General features: G+C 42.5%; 1 protein-coding gene across 1 annotated transcript in view; it reads left to right on the top strand.

The window, feature by feature from the left end:
• Positions 1-21,639, top strand: part of LOC126191471 (E3 ubiquitin-protein ligase LNX-like) — a 683,907-nt gene that overhangs the window by 139,919 nt on the left and 522,349 nt on the right. The gene's annotated exons all lie outside the window — the stretch shown is intronic.

Here is a 21,639-nt window from a genome sequence, read left to right as displayed (position 1 = left end):
GTTTCTCTGCATCTTTTAACTGTTCGTAGAAAGAGACCAAGATCTCTGCATATCTGGCACTGTTTACTGCGCAATTAAAAAATGTGAGGTCAATAATGCTCATGCTGGACAACGCACACCAATCACCTACCTTCTCTGAGTGAAGAGGTTCTTCATGCAGAATATTTGGGTTGTCCTACGACCACTATCTGAAATTCTGGGAGTCTACATAACCTGACAAATGACACCAGGCTTAATCTGACATGAAGCAAAGCAAGGGATCCAAGTAACCATTAGCAGTTGATGTTAACAGTCATTTACAATAATGAACTCTTTTTTTATGATCCTCAGATTTCAATTCTTGCACCACACTGATACGATAGGCTTTTAATTTCATATCCTTTATTACACGATGACGTGATGTACGAGATATACCAACCTGCTGCGAAAACCTCTTGTCCTTATGAATTCTGTCTGTAGTTTCAGGGGTCCCCACTGTCGGTCACCTGTTCCACTGTACACTCTGAACAGATCCTACAACCATCCATTTCGTGTACAGACCTTGATTAGTGCTGGTCGTGGGGAGTTTCCTACCAGGATACTTTCGCTTGAAACATTTCTTTACATTCCATGATGGAGCCTATCTTTCTGTAACACTCCATAATATCAATTCGTTGTTCTAATACAGACTGTCCCATTTCTGTAACAACTCAACAATACAAGCTTCTCACAACAACCGCCGCACGAACACACATCTGCCCTCATCTTTCCGATAAAATACGGTGTAGGCGGCTTTCGAGACAGTGTTGCCACATCACGAGCAATTAACCGGTAGTGGAGGCGTAACCGTTTTATATGGCACATCCTGTATAAGTGAGGGACTTGTTCATCACCTGTTTAATTTCAGTATTAAGTTTGGCTTTTCTTATTGATTATATTTGTTGTAGCCCTGTGCCTTCAGTGATGAAAAGGAATACGACATTTGATTGAAAGTTTAATTTCTGAAGGTTGTCACCATCTGATTGCTTTCAAATGTTTACTGCACCGAGATCGTGTGAGAGATAGTGGCATATACATGAGAGTTGATGTAACTTCGTCGCCAATTAAGTGTGTTAAGTACTATGAATTTGATAGAGAATTACACCTCATATTTATAGATTTCCGACAGTCCCATGACAGTATTAATCTGACGGTACTATGGAGGATAATACAGGAGTCGGGCATCACATGAAAATACATCAAAGTGATTGAAGCATGTTATACAGACACAAGCTGCCAAGTAGAGTTTGTAAACAAAATGTCGGAGCCTTTCACTGTTCAATACGGTTTGAGACAAGGAGATCCTTTGTCCCCAGTGCTGTTCAACATTGCATTGGACGTAAAATTGGTAATGACAGGGAGATGGATGTGATTGAAACTGACACAATCTTGGCCTTTGCCGATGATGTGGTGATTATGGTAGACTCACTTAATAAGATAGTGTCTGACACCACTATGTTCATGAAAGAGAAGGAACTGGGATTAGATGCCAACGATGAGAAAACCAAATCTATGATCATCTCACGCCGATAGGATTTACCTACATCAATATAGATGGATATAATTTTGAACGAGTAGGGAAATTTAAGTACCTGGAATCGATTCTGTCTAATAAAAGCGAGGTCGAGAAAGAGATTCAACAGAGAATAATAAATGCTAATCGGGCCTTCTTTAGTCTCAACAACTTACTCAAGTCACGCTTGGTCTCACAAAACAGCAAGATCAAACTTTACATGGCACTGGTAAAACCGGTTCTGTTATACGACTGCGAGACATGGGTTCTTCACAAACACTTGAAGAGCGCATTTGCGTATTTGAAAGGAAAGTACTGAGAAAGATCTATGGGTCTACATTCAACAGAGAAAATGGAAGATGGGAAAGGAGGCAAAAATTGGACTTGTACCAACGTTTTAGGAAAGCTGACGTTGGTAGGACCATCAGAGGACGACGACTCCAGTGCTTGGGACATGTCTTAGGAGCTGGAGAATCTATCCCCAACCGAGTGTTCAATTCCCAGCTGATTGGAAGACGTCCAAGAGGTCGTCCAAGTACTAGGTGGAAAGACAGGGTGATGAGGACGTTGCAGAAGGTAGAACCAACAGCACCTGTGGAAAACGCAGTGGACAGAAGAAGGGGAACAACCTGCAACTGTGATCAGGACAATGCTCCTTCCTCTGTCACTGATTGTGTTATTGACCTTTGTATAGTGTGTTAGTGTGTTATTCTGATTTGTAATATTTCTTTTGCTTTTGACATGGGCCTTTATGGCCTGTTATGTACAATAAATTATTATGATGAAAGCTTTGTGCGCAAGTCGTGCTACGGCTGTGTGAAGGGTTCAGTACATGTGAAGCCAGTTGATACATGTTTCTTAAGTACGTTTTGAGTTGTGTGTGTAGCTGAGTGGTGCCGGCACGGTAGCTCAGCGTGTTCGTTCAGAGGGCCAGCTGCCCTCTGTAATAAAAAAACCTGAGTTAATGGATCAACAACGAACTAAAACGGGTGTCTTTCGACGTCCGCCTAGAGCAGATACAACGAACGAAAAACGAACAAAATGATATTAAAAAAAAAAAGTGGTCAGCGCGGTAGACTGTCAATCCTAAGGGCTCGGGTTCGATTCCCGGCTGCGTTGGAGATTTTCTCCGCTCAGGGACTGGGTGTTGTGTTGTCCTAATCATCATCATTTCATCGCCATCGACGCGGAAGTCGCCGAAGTGGCGTCAAATCGAAAGACTTGCAACAGGCGAGCGGTCTACCCGACGGGAGGCCCTCGTGACACGCCATTAAATTAAATTAGAGTTGTGTGTCAAACAGCGTTTTTAAAAGAAATCGATAACTGGTAATGCCATTATTAGATTCCCAAGGAGAATGAGTTTTAAACCATGTGATGATCAACAATTGTGAAATCACTCTTGCCATAAAGTGTACACTGAGGTGCCAGAAGTTATGGGATAGCTACGTGCACATATGCAGATGGCGGTAGTATCGCGTAGACAAGGCATAAAAGGACGGTACATTGGCGGAGCTGTCATTTGTACTACGGTGATTCACGTAAAAAGGTTTCCGACGTGATTATGGCCGCACCACGGGAATTAACAGACTCTGAACGTGGAATGGCAGTTGGAACTAGACGCATGGGACATTCTGTTTCGGAAATCGTTAGGGAATGCAGTATTCTGAGATACACAGTGTAGTGCCGAGAATATCATATTTCAGGCGTTACTCCTCGTCACGGACAACGCTGTGGCTGACGACCCTCACTTGCCGACCGAGAGCATCGACGTTTGCGTAGAGTTGTCAGTGCTAACAAACAAGAAGCGCTGCGTGAAATAACTGTATAAATTGATGTGGGACGCAAGACGAACGTTTGCGTTAGGACCGTGCGTATTTGGTGTTAACGGGCTATGGCAGCACACGACCGACGCGAGTTCTTTTGCTAACAGCACGACATTGCCTGCAGCGCATCTCCTGGGCTCATGGCTACATTGTTTGGACCCTAGACCATTGGAAAACCGTAAACTGGTAAGTCCCGAGTTCAGTTCGTAAGACCTGATGGTAGTGTTCGAGTGTGGCGCAGACCCCAACAAGCCATGGACTCAAGTTGATGTCAAGGCACCGTGCAAGGTGGTGGTGGCTCCGTGATGGTGTGGGCTGTGTTCACATAGAATGGACTGGGATCCGGTTAAGTTGGGTTACTTGCAGACCATATGCAGCCATTCATGGATTTCATGTTCCCGAACGAAGACGGAATTTTCGTGGATGACAATGCACCATGTCAGTGGGCCACAGTCCTTCGCGATTTGGTTGGACAACATTCTGGACATTTCGAGCGAATGATTTAGCCACCCAGATCGCCCAATATGAATCTGATTGAACATTTACGGGACATAATCGGGAGGTCAGATCGTACACAAAATACTGCACTGGTAACAACTTCGCAATTATGGACGGCTATAGACGCAACATGGCTCAATACTCCTACAATGGACTTCCATCGACTTGTTGAGTTTATGCCACGTCGAGTTGCTGCACTACGTTGGGAAAAAGGAGATCCGATTCTATATTAGTAGGTATCCAATGACTTTTGTCATCTCAGTATAATATGGTGATTGTGCGTTTATCAGTAGGTGATGAATAATGTCCAGTGAAAACACAGGCACGTGTCCTCGCCCACGCTCCCTATCAGCACATACCATACCAACGCATCATTATGATAGGCCAAATGACTATTTCTGAACGCTGCACTACACTTCAAAGTGACACAGATTATGACACTATTTTTCAGCGTAGTCACCAAGTATCTGTGAAGAACGATCGTAGCTTTCGCCAATCATTCAATTCCTCGATGACAGCCGGCCTGTGTTGCCGAGCGGTTCTAGGCGCTTCAGTCTGAAACCGCGCGACCGCTACGGTCGCAGGTTCGAATCCTAACTCGGGCATGGATGTGTGTGGTTATTCAGGTTTAAGATGTTCTAAGTTCTATGGGATTGATGACCTGAGATGTTAAGTCCCATAGTGCTCAGAGCCATTTGAACCATTTGACCCTCGATGACAAAAATTCACTTCTTGCTCTCGGAACCATTGGAGAACCGCTGTGTGGATGTCCTCACCTTTCGGAAAACTGAGATAGCTTCGAATCTATACATAATATGCCTGTCGTTTGTACACGATGTCGATGGGCTTCCTTTCTGATTGTCACCACCGACGTCTGTGTTACCTTCGTCAAATTGTTGGCACCATTTCTCCACGGCACATTGCATTTTGTCCATGAACCGCCAGAATTTCACGGTGAATCTGTCTGTAATTCGGACGTTTTGCCCACAACAATCATACTGTCCTGCGTACTTCATCCTAGGAGTACGTTTCCATTTGCTGCGCCATTTCACTCCCCCAACATGCAACACCTGTTAACTGTATTACAGCACAACTGTATCTGCTGGAAACCCGGAACAATTTCTCTCATCTGACAAAGGCCACTCTTGTTTCGAAATGTTCTTATTATGGAACTATATGTCTGATTTCCTCATTGAACTCCCCTCGTACCCTGTTTCGTTTGATGAAGTGCCTACTTTGCACTTGTCGAGATTTGGAACTAGTTGGCAATCTTTCCGTCGGTTTACAGCGAATAGTTTACTTACAGATATCATTCACCGATGCAGATAGCGCCGTGGCGAAGATACAGGAAACGATTTTGGAGGGGACGCTGTTCAAATTCCCTCCCCGCCATTCTCATCTAGGTTTCTTGTAATTTTTCTAAATCTGTACAAATACCTGAGTGTTTACTTGGAAAAGGTAGCCACATCTTCCTCCATCCATGTTCAACGGAGGGAACCTTACGTTTCTATTAACCTCGATGTCAATTCGAGTTTATAACCTACTATTTATATCTTTTGCAGCCTGTAGGTAAATCATAGCCGTGCGGAGTGACCGCGTGGTTAGAGGGGCCATGTCACGGATTGCGCGGCCCCTCCCGCCGGAGGTTCGAGTCCTTCCTCGGGCATAGGTGTGTGTGTGTCGTTCTTAGCATAAGTTTTTTAAGTAGTGTGTAAATCTAGGGACCGATGACCTCAGCAATTTGGTCCTCTAGGAATTCACGCACATTTGAACATTTTGTAAACCGTAACTGAAAAACTGGGCTGCAGTTACATATGCTTAGAAGCAGATCATGACATGCGCATTTCCTTGACGCAAATGCCATACTGTCAAGCGGATAGAAATTACTGTACAGTCACGAAGAAGCGGAGTATGCTAATGAATACAGCGAACAGCTCAAACTAACGAGGTTATGCAATTTGAGCAGGGTACGATAATCTGCTCACGTCACATTCGCTGTTCATTCCCCGATTCTTGTAGTCACGTACAAAACCTCAATACTGTACTGAAGGTGGATTGTGGACTGTGTACTGCTGTTTTTCCGAAAATTGGTGTGTTTGGACCGTGGTGAAGTGAAAGTACAGGTTAATCCTTAAAAACAATAAAAGAAGAACTAGCAAACAGGTACTGTTAATACTGTTACTTATTACAAAGAAGTAGCCCTGTAACCGCTTTAAGAATGACGACGTAAACGTCACACGGGTGTTCACGTTCAAAAATTACATTTAGTTTATGGTTTACATGCGATGCTAGTTAAGTATTTTACAGTTACTGGACGTAACAATTAACTTGAAAATTCTTAAATACCTTTTTGGCCTTTGAAGAAGCATACAGCGTAGATTCCTTCTGTCACGTCAGTGTTACGTAATATATTCTTACCATGTTGATTTATATTTCGCAGATTGCGTGGCACAAGGCATTCCATTGTTTTACTAAATAAGCACTAGTAGTTGCATTTCGCAATATGACTTTATTACATTTGTTGCCTGTGTATGTATCGCTGTTTAGGAAATTTTGTCAAACCTGAGTGAATACAGTTGTTGAAAGACTACTTGCATTTTTAATACGAGGTCAACGATCATGAATCAAGTTGCATGAGCTGAAAGCTTTCCTTCACCTCGCCGTTGCCACTTCTCGTTGCAAAGGAGTTCACTGACTTCGCTGCCGCAAAGCGTCCACCTGGCGGAACCTCAATCCCTTAGCAATTAGCTCAGTCACCGAAGATCCGACAGGAAACGGCAGATGTTCCTCCGCGTGATCTTCCGCGAACTGGGTTGAACTGAGAAACACGAAGTGTGAAATGGAAAACTAGAAATGCAGTTCTTTTCTTTAAGTTATGAACGAGTTTTACGGAAGACAAAACTAGCATCCATGTTACATCATAAACTACAAATTCCTACGTGGACAGATCACCGTGCTCACATTGGTACAACTCTGAAAGCAGTGGGAGCCCTTTTACAGAACCATACTGGCTGAAAATTGCCTTATCGACTTTTTCTCGGTAGTTCCACCGTTGAGAAGATATACGTATGACCCTCAACGCAGCACCATGGACATCCGCAGAAATGTATCCATGAGGTAGTAAGATTCTAAAATTGGCGTTTTTACTTAAATGATTCGGTGATATTTAAGAAAATATACAAGACATATTGTATCTAAAAGAGTACGGGAAGTTATGGTTGGGAATTAAGACTGAGCACACTGTACGCAGACACGCGCGGCCACGTTAGTGTGTGTGTCCAGTGTGTGTGTGTTTGTTTGTTTGTCTTTGTATGTGTGTGTTTGTTTGTTTGTCTTTGTGTGCATGTTTTTCCTATAAGATTGAAAATGGAAGTTCATTCTGAAAGGTAGCAAAGCTCTGTATCTTTTCTTTGTGTACCTATCGACAACTCAGCACTTCTGCCTTTCGTTGAGTCGTCTCCTTTATGCCTAAATAATTTTTATTTAAAAGAGTGACAGTTCTCGCTTCACCCGCCTTTCGTCCCCCGTTCTTTGCGGACGCCTCTGCATACGACCCTTCTACACAAGTAATCTCACCAACCTGTGATCAGCGACAATGCTGTCTCTCAGTTCTGACTGCATTTCCTTAACTCGTTCTACGGTCGCCATTTACTCGCAAATGAGTGTAAAATGGGAAGAGTTTGTGGCGAAAATATTGCGTAGGAGCTGAAAGTGGAAGTAATAGAGGAGACATTTTGCAAGTGGTACTGTAACATGGAGGAACTTACTAATATTAAGTCTAAAATGTGAGTTGAAGTACACTGCATAGCCACAAAAATATTATCTGGCGCCAATAGCACAAAGCGGGGGAGATTAGGACAGATTAGGACAGTTTATAGCGGTTTATACTACCTAAATGAAACACTTTCCTAATCTTATCTCACAAACTTTATTGTTAGTGTGCGATAAAGGTTTCGGGTTATAAGTCCCTTTTCTAGTACATACCTGATCCCAAAGAAGAGAGCCAAGCAATTAAACAGCTGTTTATTCCAAACATCAAGTGTACTATATGATAAACATAACTCTTAGAAATTGGACCGTTACTTTCATTACTAGGAATAATTAAGAACAGTCAAATAAAAATATTGCTATAATTGCGGAATTGTTCAATCATTGAACAATGTTTGTTGAAGTAAAGGACCAGCTTAAAGCAAGAATGTGGTAATAGTACTCCACAAAACGTACTTACCACTTAATCAAAACTGATTTGGTAATAACAACGAAACCACCTTAACACACAATGAAACAGTGTAAGTAAACGGAATAAGTAAAGGATTTAAAATACGTTAAAATTTATTATTTAATAATCAGTATCTGTAAGGCTATTCCTTAAAGTTGTGCAAGAGCCTGCCCACAATGAGTTTTATGTAGGATCCCTCTGTCTCCATTGTAGTACAGTAGTACATGTGTTGCGGCTAGTTAAAAAATATTGTCTCTTGAGACTAGATGGTGAATAAAAATTATAATGATTATATTGTCTCACATGGCTCTATGCATCGGGCACTTGACAGTTGTTACTGCTCAGTAAGAGTTCTTCAGCTGTATTATTACAAGTTTATCTTCACTGTTCCCTGCCAAAACACATGAACACTTAGTAATTTCGTTTTTTAACTGCTTTGGTGATATTATTTGCTGCTACATATCTTTCAGCTTTATAGATAGGCAAAACTGGCGCTTTTATGGGAGTAACGGCACTGTTTTATGAGGAAGGTAAATGTAGGCCTACCTTATAAATATTTTGTCCACTTTTCTAAACACAGAGATTAGTTTTGAAAGATGTTTTTGAACTCTCTCTCTGTCGCGAATAGCAATGTACCTGCCTCGAGACTAAAGAAATACATAGCACAAATAAGTGGCAGTTACTTTGGATTTGCACTTAAGGCCGTCGCTCTGATGACAGGTCCAACCTCCCTCCTCGTATAGTTACATCAATCCATATTCAGTACCCTCACGAAATATGTTACTTCCGGTGCTGGATGTCATGACTAGTATAAACTGCGACAGCTATGTGACTCTTAATGTCACAGCAAATCGGTAACGTTCATTCAGTATTTTAAGAATAGCGCACGGGCTAACTATTGTTTGTGGCGTGCCGCCTTCACTAAAGCCTCAAGCTTTCCACAGGCTGATGTGAAAAACTGCTCACATCAGCTTGCACTATCCTTCCAAGCAGACTCCGACCGTTTAGGACCACCAAGAGAAGCCACCAACTGGGGAACTTGGTTGAATCTGGGGTCAGACACGTGCGTTGTAAGAGTCGTGAGGTACATGGATGCCACCGCACCAGCGACTTAGTAAGCTTGTCGCACGCACTCTATCAAGTGTGTATAGCACTGTACCTTACCTTGGTAATTAAACCTTCATTAGTCATTCAGTCGTGTCTGATTCACTCCGTTCGTGTCTCTCGTTTGCATCCTCCTGGGATGCGTGCTTGTCTATAGGTCGTAAAAGCAAGACAGATGAACCAAATATTCATGAACAGAGACAAGACAAGTCCCTCCTTCTCGCGATGTGTCCTGCGTACACAACTGTTCGAATAACGTTTGCTCCAATTACCGTTTTGCCGAGTCTCAGTCACTGATGTCTACCGATAACTGAAACAGTACGGTACCTAACGATATTCCGGCTAAGCTTCATATTTCTGTCGTATAAAAATTCGTTACAAGACATATTTCTCACAAAGTACATCAAAAAGATTTTGTGGAAGAGTAACGCACCTTTTGCTAACGATTGTTTAACGTAAATTTATTTCGTAAAATAATGAACAATCACCTTGAGTTACAAGCGTCGTTTTATTTCGATGCACGATGCATTTCGAACCCTAGAGAGCTCATCTTCAGGTGCTTTGACAGTCTACATACACTCCTGGAAATTGAAATAAGAACACCGTGAATTCATTGTCCCAGGAAGGGGAAACTTTATTGACACATTCCTGGGGTCAGATACATCACATGATCACACTGACAGAACCACAGGCACATAGACACAGGCAACAGAGCATGCACAATGTCGGCACTAGTACAGTGTATATCCACCTTTCGCAGCAATGCAGGCTGCTATTCTCCCATGGAGACGATCGTAGAGATGCTGGATGTAGTCCTGTGGAACGGCTTGCCATGCCATTTCCACCTGGCGCCTCAGTTGGACCAGCGTTCGTGCTGGACGTGCAGACCGCGTGAGACGACGCTTCATCCAGTCCCAAACATGCTCAATGGGGGACAGATCCGGAGATCTTGCTGGCCAGGGTAGTTGACTTACACCTTCTAGAGCACGTTGGGTGGCACGGGATACATGCGGACGTGCATTGTCCTGTTGGAACAGCAAGTTCCCTTGCCGGTCTAGGAATGGTAGAACGATGGGTTCGATGACGGTTTGGATGTACCGTGCACTATTCAGTGTCCCCTCGACGATCACCAGTGGTGTACGGCCAGTGTAGGAGATCGCTCCCCACACCATGATGCCGGGTGTTGGCCCTGTGTGCCTCGGTCGTATGCAGTCCTGATTGTGGCGCTCACCTGCACGGCGCCAAACACGCATACGACCATCATTGGCACCAAGGCAGAAGCGACTCTCATCGCTGAAGACGACACGTCTCCATTCGTCCCTCCATTCACGCCTGTCGCGACACCACTGGAGGCGGGCTGCACGATGTTGGGGCGTGAGCGGAAGACGGCCTAACGGTGTGCGGGACCGTAGCCCAGCTTCATGGAGACGGTTGCGAATGGTCCTCGCCGATACCCCAGGAGCAACAGTGTCCCTAATTTGCTGGGAAGTGGCGGTGCGGTCCCCTACGGCACTGCGTAGGATCCTACGGTCTTGGCGTGCATCCGTGCGTCGCTGCGGTCCGGTCCCAGGTCGACGGGCACGTGCACCTTCCGCCGACCACTGGCGACAACATCGATGTACTGTGGAGACCTCACGCCCCACGTGTTGAGCAATTCGGCGGTACGTCCACCCGGCCTCCCGCATGCCCACTATACGCCCTCGCTCAAAGTCCGTCAACTGCACATACGGTTCACGTCCACGCTGTCGCGGCATGCTACCAGTGTTAAAGACTGCGATGGAGCTCCGTATGCCACGGCAAACTGGCTGACACTAGTGGTGGGCAGGAAATCGCGTATCTATTAGAAATCACAGTGACTGAGAAGTCACAGATATCACAGTAGCAACTTTACAGAATCTAACTGCGATTTCAGTCACAGTTATCAGTCGCAAGTAGTATTTCATATTCAAAGACGTGAGCCATCTATTGCTCGAATTTAGCACTGCTTTCTGCGATTTCAGTGACAAGTCGCAACTAAGAGTCGCAAGTAGCAACTAAAAAGCGCGGTTAACAGTGGCATCTGATGGCCAAAGTTCGTACTACGTCCATCTCTTCGATAGGGTATCGGGTCTAACTGCGATTTTCGTGACAAATCGCAACTAAGAGTCGCAAGTAGCAACTAGAAAGCGCGGTTAACAGTGCCATCTGTTGGCCAAAGTTCGTACTACGTCCATCTCTGCGGTACGGTATCGGGTCTAACTGCGATTTCCGTGACAAGTCGCAACTAAGAGTCGCAAGTAGCAACTAGAAAGCGCGGTTAACAGTGCCATCTTTTGGCCAAAGTTCGTACTACGTCCATCTCTGCTATGCGGTATCAAGTCTAACTGCGATTTCCGTGACAAGTCGCAACTGAGTCGCAAGTAGCAACTAAAAAGCGCAGTTAGCACTGCCATCTGTTGAGCAAAGTTCATACTACGCTATTCGCTACCGAGTCAAACTGCGATTTCTGTGACAAATCGCAAGTAAGAGTCGCAAGTAGCAACTAAAAAGCGCAGTTAACATACTTTTCCTAGTGTCATCTGTTGACCGACGTACGTACTTCGTTATGAGAGCCTTGTGCCTCACGAGTTCGATGTGCTGTGTGTGCATATGAAGGGCTTATTTCAATAGTGGTACAAGTCCATTTTTGTTCATTTTGAGATACAGAGTCGTAAAGTTAAATGAGCGCTGACAAATCTGCATTTGAGATACCAGAAATATTCAAGCATATGGCTTCTTGCTAGAGATGAACCTTTATTTATGTTTGTTTGGATCACTAATTTCAGACGCATTATAGACAGAAAAGTGGAGGTAATGGACTTGTACCACTATTGAAATAAGCCCTTCATATTATATGACGACATGCACATTCAGCATCAGTTATGGTTGGTCAAATACTGCTGTGACTCTGAATGTATTATATTAATAAGAAACAACATTGCCTTTTTCTCCTGAAAATATCAACTAACGTAACAAATGTGTTTGATTCTGCTTCCAATATGACAGTTTTGGTTAATACTCCACATGCCTACAGGACTTTGTAGTGTTAACACAGCAGAACTCAGACATCTGTATAAGTGTAGAGAAATGAAAACAGTCATATGAATGCCTCACTTTTGTTCCGACACAGTTCAAGACTCGGGAGAAAAGTTTTACACCTGGTGTTCTACATGGCAACTTCACACACAAGAACTTTTTGCCGACACTACTACCACCGACATAAGTAAGCTTTTCCTGTGTTACTTTCAAGTAATGCACTTAAGCTATTCCTGATGTAACTGGAAGATCTGTACTTCCCACTTTCATATCAACAGCCTCAAAATGCATATTGTAGACTTCGGGATATGTTACAGGTCAGTGTCACACCAAGATTGTGGAGAAAGAGGGGGGGGGGGCGGCATGTCACTCTCCAACAAGTGTTTACCAATAAGTAAGTGGCGGAAAATTATGGGTATAGGGCGGCTTAAACATGTGGAAAATGAGATTTTTATTATTCACTCACTGTATTTGACACTTATTATTCCTTTAAAATCGCACAACAACTTCAATAAAAGACAGTTTAATCATTCACACACTTATTTCACAATTATTTCACTTTTAAACTGCAAATCCTCTAAGAACTGTCTTGAATCTTCACGAGTCTCTCTCAAAAACAGCCTTGATGTGGATAGATACGTACAGCAACCAGTAATCAGAGTCAGAACTGTGTCTGCAAAAACACAAGGATTATTAAACAATTTTTGCTGTCATTAATTACTAGCAATATAATTGACAGAGTAGATTGCTAATATTTGCTATAATGAATATCACATTTGCAAGAACGATCACACTGAAGTAATTAAGTCCATCGAAACGCTTAGAAACTAACCTCTCGTCTTCAGATCTGTTGACAATGATATTTTGAGTTATCACTTTACTGAGTGACTGAAATGTAGTTCAGGTACCTGTGAACATAACAATATGTTACAATTCATTTTCTAAATACGAACTATTACGGTACTGCACGGCTACTTACATATTAATTACACTATTAACATTTTCACAGTTGTTTCTTTAATACAATATTAAAGCCAACGGAAGAAAAAACGTAAAGCATACTTGCCAAAGACAGGTTTGTTGAGATGCAATTTTCTGTGTTGACAGATGTAACTTTCTCATACGGTGGTAAGTCGCAGAAATCGCAGGAATCACAGAAATCGCAGAAGTAGCAGAAGTCACAGAAATCGCAGAAGTAGCAGAAATCGCAGAAGTCACAGAAATCGCAGAAGTAGCAGAAATCGCGGAAGTAGCAGAAATCGCAGAAATAGCAGTGGCGGAGGGATACACGACCTATGTTCCTTAACTGCGACTCTAAACTGCGACAAATCACAGTTAAGAATCACAGATACTCAAAAGTAGCATTCACAGAAATCACTGATATCGGAAAATCGCAGTTTAGCCCATCACTAGCTGACACTGACGGCGGCGGTGCACAAATGCTGCGCAGCTAGCGCCATTCGACGGCCAACACCGCGGTTCCTGGTGTGTCCGCTGTGCCGTGCGTGTGATCATTGCTTGTACAACCCTCTCGCAGTGTCCGGAGCAAGTATGGTGGGTCTGACACACCGGTGTCAATGTGTTCTTTTTTCCATTTCCAGGAGTGTAGATTTTTCTCTGATTTAGATTAATTCCGTTGCTGAAAAGACCGCAGTGGTATATTACAATGCGGTATATTGTGCATGTCAGTTTGCAAAACTAAAATAACTTATGTTTCCAGTCGTGCATACATGATTTTCAATCGCAGTGTGAGTAAACATGTTCATGACATATATAAATTTTCCATTCTACAACACGTTTATTAACACATTACAAAATAATTCTACAAATACGCAGGTGTTGTTATTTCAAAGAAGATATAAAGCTGTTACATTATTAACTGTACAGGATTTCATTTAAAATACAAATATTTCTGAATATGTTAAATGTACATACATGTTATCAAATGGTTGCACTATTAAACATTTGTTTCTTTAGGTAAAGATAAACTTTTAAAATTACTGAAAAACTGTGGCTGCTTAACTGTTCGTTCATTTGACATGTTTTCAGAAGATTTTTCTTTGTGTAACATTATTTCTAATTGTTCTAGTAGATCAAGTATTTTACAAACATCTTCCGTGTTGAATACAATTACGCTGTTGTGGGTCTCAGTTAGACTGTGTCTTTTAAGGTACGCGTGTTTGGCTATTGTGTATTTGTCAAATTGGTTAAATCTAAAAGGATCAGTGTGCTCTTTGTAACGTCTATGGAAAGTTCTTCGTTTCGCCTGTGTAAAATGAAAGGCAGCTGTTAAGTTGTAATTTATATATTCCACTATGTACTGTTATTGGGATGTTTGTGTTTACTGTGTGTGGGAAGAGGTGTCCAAGTTCGTTGTGTGTACAGAATGATATTTTAATATTGGTGAGCAATTTTTTTCCGGTGCTATGTCTAAATGGGGTACGCTTCTAAAGATACGTGTAGTCAGTAGTTGTTTCTGTAGTGCTTCTGTTACCGACGTTCGCCTGCATTTTGTTGGATAGATTGTCAGTTGAATTTTCAGGATACCCATTATTTATTGCACTTGTTTTGGTTACAGAAGGAAAACTGTGACAGCAGTGGATAAAATTAAGATACATTTATTTATTTATTAGAGTAATAATGCTTTTCTGAGAACTACCGCAAGAAAATTAGGGATTAATGCCACGTTGATGACGATGTCATTAAAGATGTAGCACAACTTAGTACTGGGGAAGGAGGCTGAAAGAAATCGGCTGTGTTATTTTAAATGAACTGTTCCGGAATGTGCCTTAGCAGTTCGGGTAAACTACGAAAAACATAGATCTGGATGGCTGCACGGGGATTTGAAAAGTCATTCTTCCAATTGTGAGTCCAGGGCCTTTCCATCGCGCCACCTCGCCGTTAGCACTAACAGATGTCTGCACTTATGTACTACAACTGTTTGCCTTTCCTAGTATCTTTATATTGAACACGTAATGGAGAGGCTGAAATATCATTACGAAAATGAGTGTACCTCACTGATGACAAGGAATGTATAACGTTATGTACAAGAGAACTGGCGTTCCATTAAAAAAAAGAAAATTCGAATCAGCTACGATTATAATGTTGATCATCTAAAATACGGCTGCATTAAAATATTTTAAGTTTTGTAATGTGATAAGATTTTGGGTTATTAACATTTAGATGTGGCTGAATTGAAATGTTACACTAAATATTTCATTAAATTGTTATATTGCAACAGGTACTACGTGCATCTGTGACGGGACGTCAGAAAGTAAGTTACACGGTATAATTCTAGGCCAAGTAACTTTTTTTGCAGTGGCAAAGTGACGCAGATACACGACACTATTTTTCAACATAACAACCGTAGGGACGCTCCACCTATCACTCGGTTCCTTGACGACAGAATTCCGCTCCTTGGTCACGCAGCCATTCGCGGACCGTTGTGTGAACGTGCTCAACGTTGGAAAATGCCTTTTTCTCCAGATGTCCATGTGCAAGACCTCCGTTCCTTTCTGATCAGCATCAGCATCGGCGACTTTTCTCATGTAGTTGGCAACATTTCACTAGGGCTGGGTGACGCGACGTTGCATTTGGTCCATATATCGCCTGAAATTCACGGTGAACTTGTACGCAGTTTAGACTTTTTGCTACTAAGAATCGTACTGTCCCCGCCTACCTCAACTCTGGAGCAAGTTCCGAGCTGCTGCGCAGTTTCACTTGCACTCTGTGACGCACCTGTTATCTACATCGCAGCAGAACTTTGTTTGTGGAAAACCCGGAACATGTGCTCTCTGTTGATTATGTTACACTCTTGTTGCGCATGGTCTTAGCGAGGGACGGCAGATGTAACCTACTTTCTGAACTCCATACGCAGCTATGGATAAAATCTAAATTAACTTATTGATTGGCGACTCCATGTTGTCTTGTGCACTACGACCAGATAACAGGTATACTTGAAAAAAGAGACAGCATTGGTCGTATATTTTTTACTATCGAAATCGATTTTGCGATAGTAAAAAATATACGACCAATGCTGTCTATTTTTTCAAGTATACCTAAATTAACTTATTCGATCATGCAACAAGTGGTACATTAAGTTTTTGATTTTTTGTGATTTAAACTCCGAAATATGCGATAAGAGGCACTGTAGCACACGCCCCGCCTTGTTTGTCCAAATGTGGTCTGGTCCAAATAAAAACGTGATGCTTGTTTTCTTTGGCTAGAGAATGAGTAACAGAAGAATCCTCATGACAATGGGACAAAACTTTGGTATTGCGAAGGTTGTTGTAAGAGGCTAGAGCGCTAGTTTCCGAGTACCAGGTAATCGTGACATGCACAGTGTTTGCAGAGGGTGCTATCTGGGAGTTAGCGAGTCAGAAGTGTGTACTCAGCGGGGGCGTCCTTAGATAACAGCTTGTAAACAACACGCGACGCCTGCAAACACCTCTTTGGTTCGTTTCTTCGTGCTCTGCGTTTTACTCTAGCCTGTTTGCGTGTTTGCTGTTGCCTTCGAGCTACCGCAGCATCGGTGCCGCGCGGCTGTGGTCTCCGCATTTGTTGAAGGAAGTGTTTACGTTACAAGTGCCGAACCAGTCGGCGAAGTGCCCATTAAAAGAACTTTATGAGCCTTTGGAAATTTAGTGAGAAATGTAGCATCCCTTCTGTATACTTCCAGCAGCGGTAAAAGACTTAAAACTGGTCTGTTTGCGTATCCTGTCTCACATAATTATGTAAAAAATAATTTATACTAAACTATTTCATGTTTCTTCCCTAATTTCTTCCTGATAAATTCTGAATGTTTTGTAGCCGATTAATAGATGGCACCATTAGTCGCTCTCACGACCTTCCATATTGTGTGAAATCTACTGCAAACGTGTGAACGACAGGAACATTACAGTATTATAAAACGACCAGAATAATTACTTAATTTGGTATATCCTGACTCATCATGGGGAGAAAGTGCTGTCGTAGTTCGAAGAGTAAATACTGAGTACTACCACAGGCTGACTTATACTCCTGCTTCCTTTTGTTAGACGCTAATAGAAGCTTATCAGGAGTCTTGCTAGTTAAACGGTTGAGTTCGGCATCTGGTGTTCATATTAAATATTCTGCTTTAATCGGTATAATTCGTTTTGCATTCATTTACACCACACAGTGAAACAACGTCGTACTTGTATTTTTCAGGATGAGTTACGGTACAGCTTATTTTAGTTTACGAAAACTAGACCATCAAAAAGGCTACAGTAAGGCAGACTGAAAACGAGGATACTGACAGCAATGGACGTGAGATAAATGGTGGGACAGAAGAAAAAGAAGAACTTTATAGGACACAAATACTAAAGAACGAGGGAAAGAAAGTGACGTGACAAACTGAGATGCAAAACGGAAAGTATAAGAGGTGAACAACAAGTTTCCGTTCGAAGATCGAATAGTCCAGAATCGGTATGCCAATCAGGCATATTGAGGTTGTCATCCAACCGACGCACTTGTTGGAAGATACCTGTTTGATGAAGTAAGTCCGTAACTACCTGCTGCAAATCCTCGTCAGGCAGCAAACGTCGACCCTTCGTGGTCTTTTTAAGAGACCAAAGGCGCGATAATCGCATGCGGAGGGATCAGGACTACAGAACAGGTGCTCGAGTGTCTTCCTCTAGAGTAGGCGTAACTTTGCGTTCCGACATTTCCGATATGGGGACGGTCTGATGTAGAATGGCGTTCTTCGTTCTCCGTAGGATGTCTGCTGGTGCTTGTCCTTCGTCATCCAACAAAAGATAAAAGCACGTTGGTCCTGCTTGACGCATTTCGTAATTACGTCCACGTTTACCGCACGCACGTCGGAAAGACGCGAATACCACACTAATCCCGTGCGTACGTGTCGGTGCTTATAGAGGGTTATTCCTATTAACCTTTAAAAATCTCTGAAGCAACGTGCCTGACGCTGAGACAAGTAATTTAATATAAGACACGTGGAGGCCACAAATGTAGGGAAATACCCCAAAGCGATTGACAAATATTTAACATGTGACGTCACTAGATAACGTACATCGCCGCACGTGCACCTTTTGAGGCTATCGGTCTGTCGCACCTGATCATCCCAACCCAAATATTGACATCGGTGTGGCTTCGGGCCTAAATACGCAACCTTAGTGCGTGGGGCTCAGGGTTCGATCTTGCGTCTGGCATTGCATGAGACAATTATGTGTTTACATTCACGTATTGACTTATTAATTTGTTTGCCACATTTTCCGAAACTCCTTCACCAAAGAAGACGAAGTAAATATTTCTGAATTCCAATCAAGAACAACTGCCAAGATGAGAAACATAGAAATAGATCTCGGTATCTCAAAGCAGCATAAACCACTTAATAAAAGCAAGGCTTCCGGTCCAGATTGTATACCAGTCAGGTTCCTCTCAGAGTGTGCTGACGCAATAGCTCCATATTTAGTTATTATACACAACCGCTCGCTCACAGAAAGATCTGTGCCTAAAGACTGGAAAATTACTCAAGTCACACCAATACCCAAAAAGGAGTAATCCGTTGAATTACTGGCCCATATCACTAACTTCGATTTGCAGCAGGTTTTTGGAACATATACTGTATTCTAACATTTTGAAGTACCTCGAAGAAAACGATTTATTGACACGTAATCAGCACGGATTCAGAAAATATCGTTCTTGCGAAACACAACTAGCTCTTTATATTCATGGAGTAATGAGTTATAAGGACAGGGGATGTCAAATTGATTCCATATTTTTAGATTTCCAGAAGGCTTTCGACACCGTGCCTCACAAGCGTCTACTAACCAAACTGCGTGCCAATGGAATGTTGCCTCAGTTGTGCGACTGGATTCATGATTTCCTATCAGAAAGGTCACAGTTCGTAGAAATAGATGGAAAGTCATCGATTAAGACAGAAATAATATCCGGCGTACCCTAAGGAAGTGTGATAGGCCCTCTATTGTTCCTGATCTATATTAACGACGTAGGAGAAAATCTCAGTAGCCGTCTCTGATTGCTTGCAGAAGATGAAGTCATTTAACGTCTTGTAAAGTCATCAGATGACCAAAACTAATTGCAAAATGAATTAGATGAGATATCTGTATGGTGCGAAAAGTGGCAACTGATCGTAAGTAAAAAGAAAAGTGTGAAGTTATTCACATGAGTACTAAAAGAAATCCGCTAAATCTCGATTACGCGGTAAGTCACACAAATCTGAAGGCTGTAAATTCAACTAAATACTTAGGGGTAACAATTACAAATACCTTAAATTGGAACGATCGCAAAGATAATGTTGTGGGTAGAGCAAACCAAAGATTGCGATTCAGAACACTTTAGAACGCGCAACAGGTCTACTTAAGACACTGCTTACACCACGTCTGTCCGTCCTATTCTGGAATATTGCTCTGCGGTGTGGGATCCGCATCAGATGGGACTGACGGATGACATCGAAAAAGTACAAAGAAGGGCAGCTCGTTTTGTATTATCGCGATGTAGGGAAGATAGTGCCACAGATATGATACGTGAATTGGAGGGGCAATCATTAACATAAAGGCCTTTTTCGTTGCGACGGGACCTTCTCATGAAATTTCAATCACCAGTTTTCTCCTCCGATTGCGAAAACATTCTGTTGGCACCCACCTACATAGGGAGAAATGATCATGACGATAAAATAAGAGAAATCAGGGCTCGCACAGAAAAATTTAAGTGCTCGTTTCTCCCGCGCCCCGTCCTAGAGTGGAACGATAGAGAGACAGCTTGAAGGTGGTTCACTGAAGACTCTGCCAGGCACTTTATTGTGAATAGCAGAGTAACCACGTAGATGTAGATGTACCAGCTTCGCAGTCTCCACTGGTTTATTACAAAGTACACCACAGAAAGAAGTACCATACTGTGTCACAACAGATGAGTATACGCTTACGAACTGTGTCGTTACCAGTAAATGACCTGCTTTTTCTTTCTGCTAAATAACGTCTGTAAATAAAAAATGGAGTAACAAAAGGAAAGAAAAACAAAATAAGAACCGCTTTTGCTTGCTTGCAATGATGGCAATAGTTTTGTAAATTCTATGTTTTCCAGAGCTCACATTCACAAAAGGTGCTCTAAATGCGCACCATTTCCTTGAATGCAAGTACTGCATCGCTCAGTCATCCCTTCATGCACATGTTCGAAAATACCCTCCGTAAATTGGATGTGACGTATCATGTTCAACATCTGGCATCCACTTTTGCGACATTTCACGACATTCGTGGCCCCGTATGTCTTACATTAAATTACTTGTCTCGGCGTCATCTACTTCGCTTCGGAGTTGTTTATTAAACGTTAAAAAGAATCACCCTGTACGCCCGCATCGTAGTCGCACTACGTTGCGTATACGCTGCTGCAATGCCCTCAAACGGAAACTTATTGATCTCCGCATATTGCGTAACCGGCAGAATATGGAAGCGCCGGCCGCTGTAGCCGAGCGGTTCTAGGCGCTTCAGTCCGGAACCACGCGGCTGCTACGGTCGCAGGTTCGAATCCTGCCTCGGGCATGGATGTGTGTGATGTCCTTAGGTCAGTTAGGTTTAAGTAGTTCTAAGTCTAGGAGACTGATGACCTCAGATGTTAAATCCCATAATGCTTAGAGCCAGAATACGGAAGCGTCTGCTTTACTGTTTGACAGAGACATGCTGGCCGTTTGTGTTAACTCTTACGAAAAAGTTTTATGATTGTGATATGATGTACTGCGCTACACACACACACACACACACACACACACACATATATATATATATATATATATATATATATATATATATATATATATATAGGGTGAGTCACCACCTAACGTTACCGCTGGATATATTTCGTAAACCACATCAAATACTGACGAATCGATTTCACAGACCGAACGTGAGGAGAGGGGGTAGTGTAATTGGTTAATACAAACCATAAAAAAATGCACGGAAGTATGTTTTTTAACACAAACCTACGTGTTTTTAAATGGAACCCCGTTAGTTTTGTTAGCGCATCTGAACATATAAACAAATACGTAATCAGAGCCGTTTGTTGCATTGTAAAATGTTAATTACATCCGGAGATATTGTAACCTAAAGTTGACGCTTGAGTACCACTCCTCCGCTGTTCGATCGTGTGTATCGGAGAGCACCGAATTACATAGGGATCCAAAGGGAACGGTGATGGACCGTAGGTACAGACGAGACTGGAACAGCACATTACGTCCACGTGCTAACACCTTTTTATTGGTCTTTTTCACTGACGCACATGTACATTACCATGAGGGGTGAGGTAAACGTACACACGTGGTTTCCGTTTTCAATTACGAAGTGGATAGAGTGTGTCCTACTGGAAACGCGTCGACGTATGTGGTATCAGCATGATGGTGCACCTGCACATTCCGCAATTAA

The sequence above is a fragment of the Schistocerca cancellata genome, chromosome 6 (assembly GCF_023864275.1).
Source record: "Schistocerca cancellata isolate TAMUIC-IGC-003103 chromosome 6, iqSchCanc2.1, whole genome shotgun sequence".
In the NCBI taxonomy this organism is placed as follows: domain Eukaryota; kingdom Metazoa; phylum Arthropoda; class Insecta; order Orthoptera; family Acrididae; genus Schistocerca; species Schistocerca cancellata.
The sequence above is the reverse complement of the archived record's forward strand: the minus strand, read 5'-3'. Positions and strand labels throughout refer to the sequence as shown.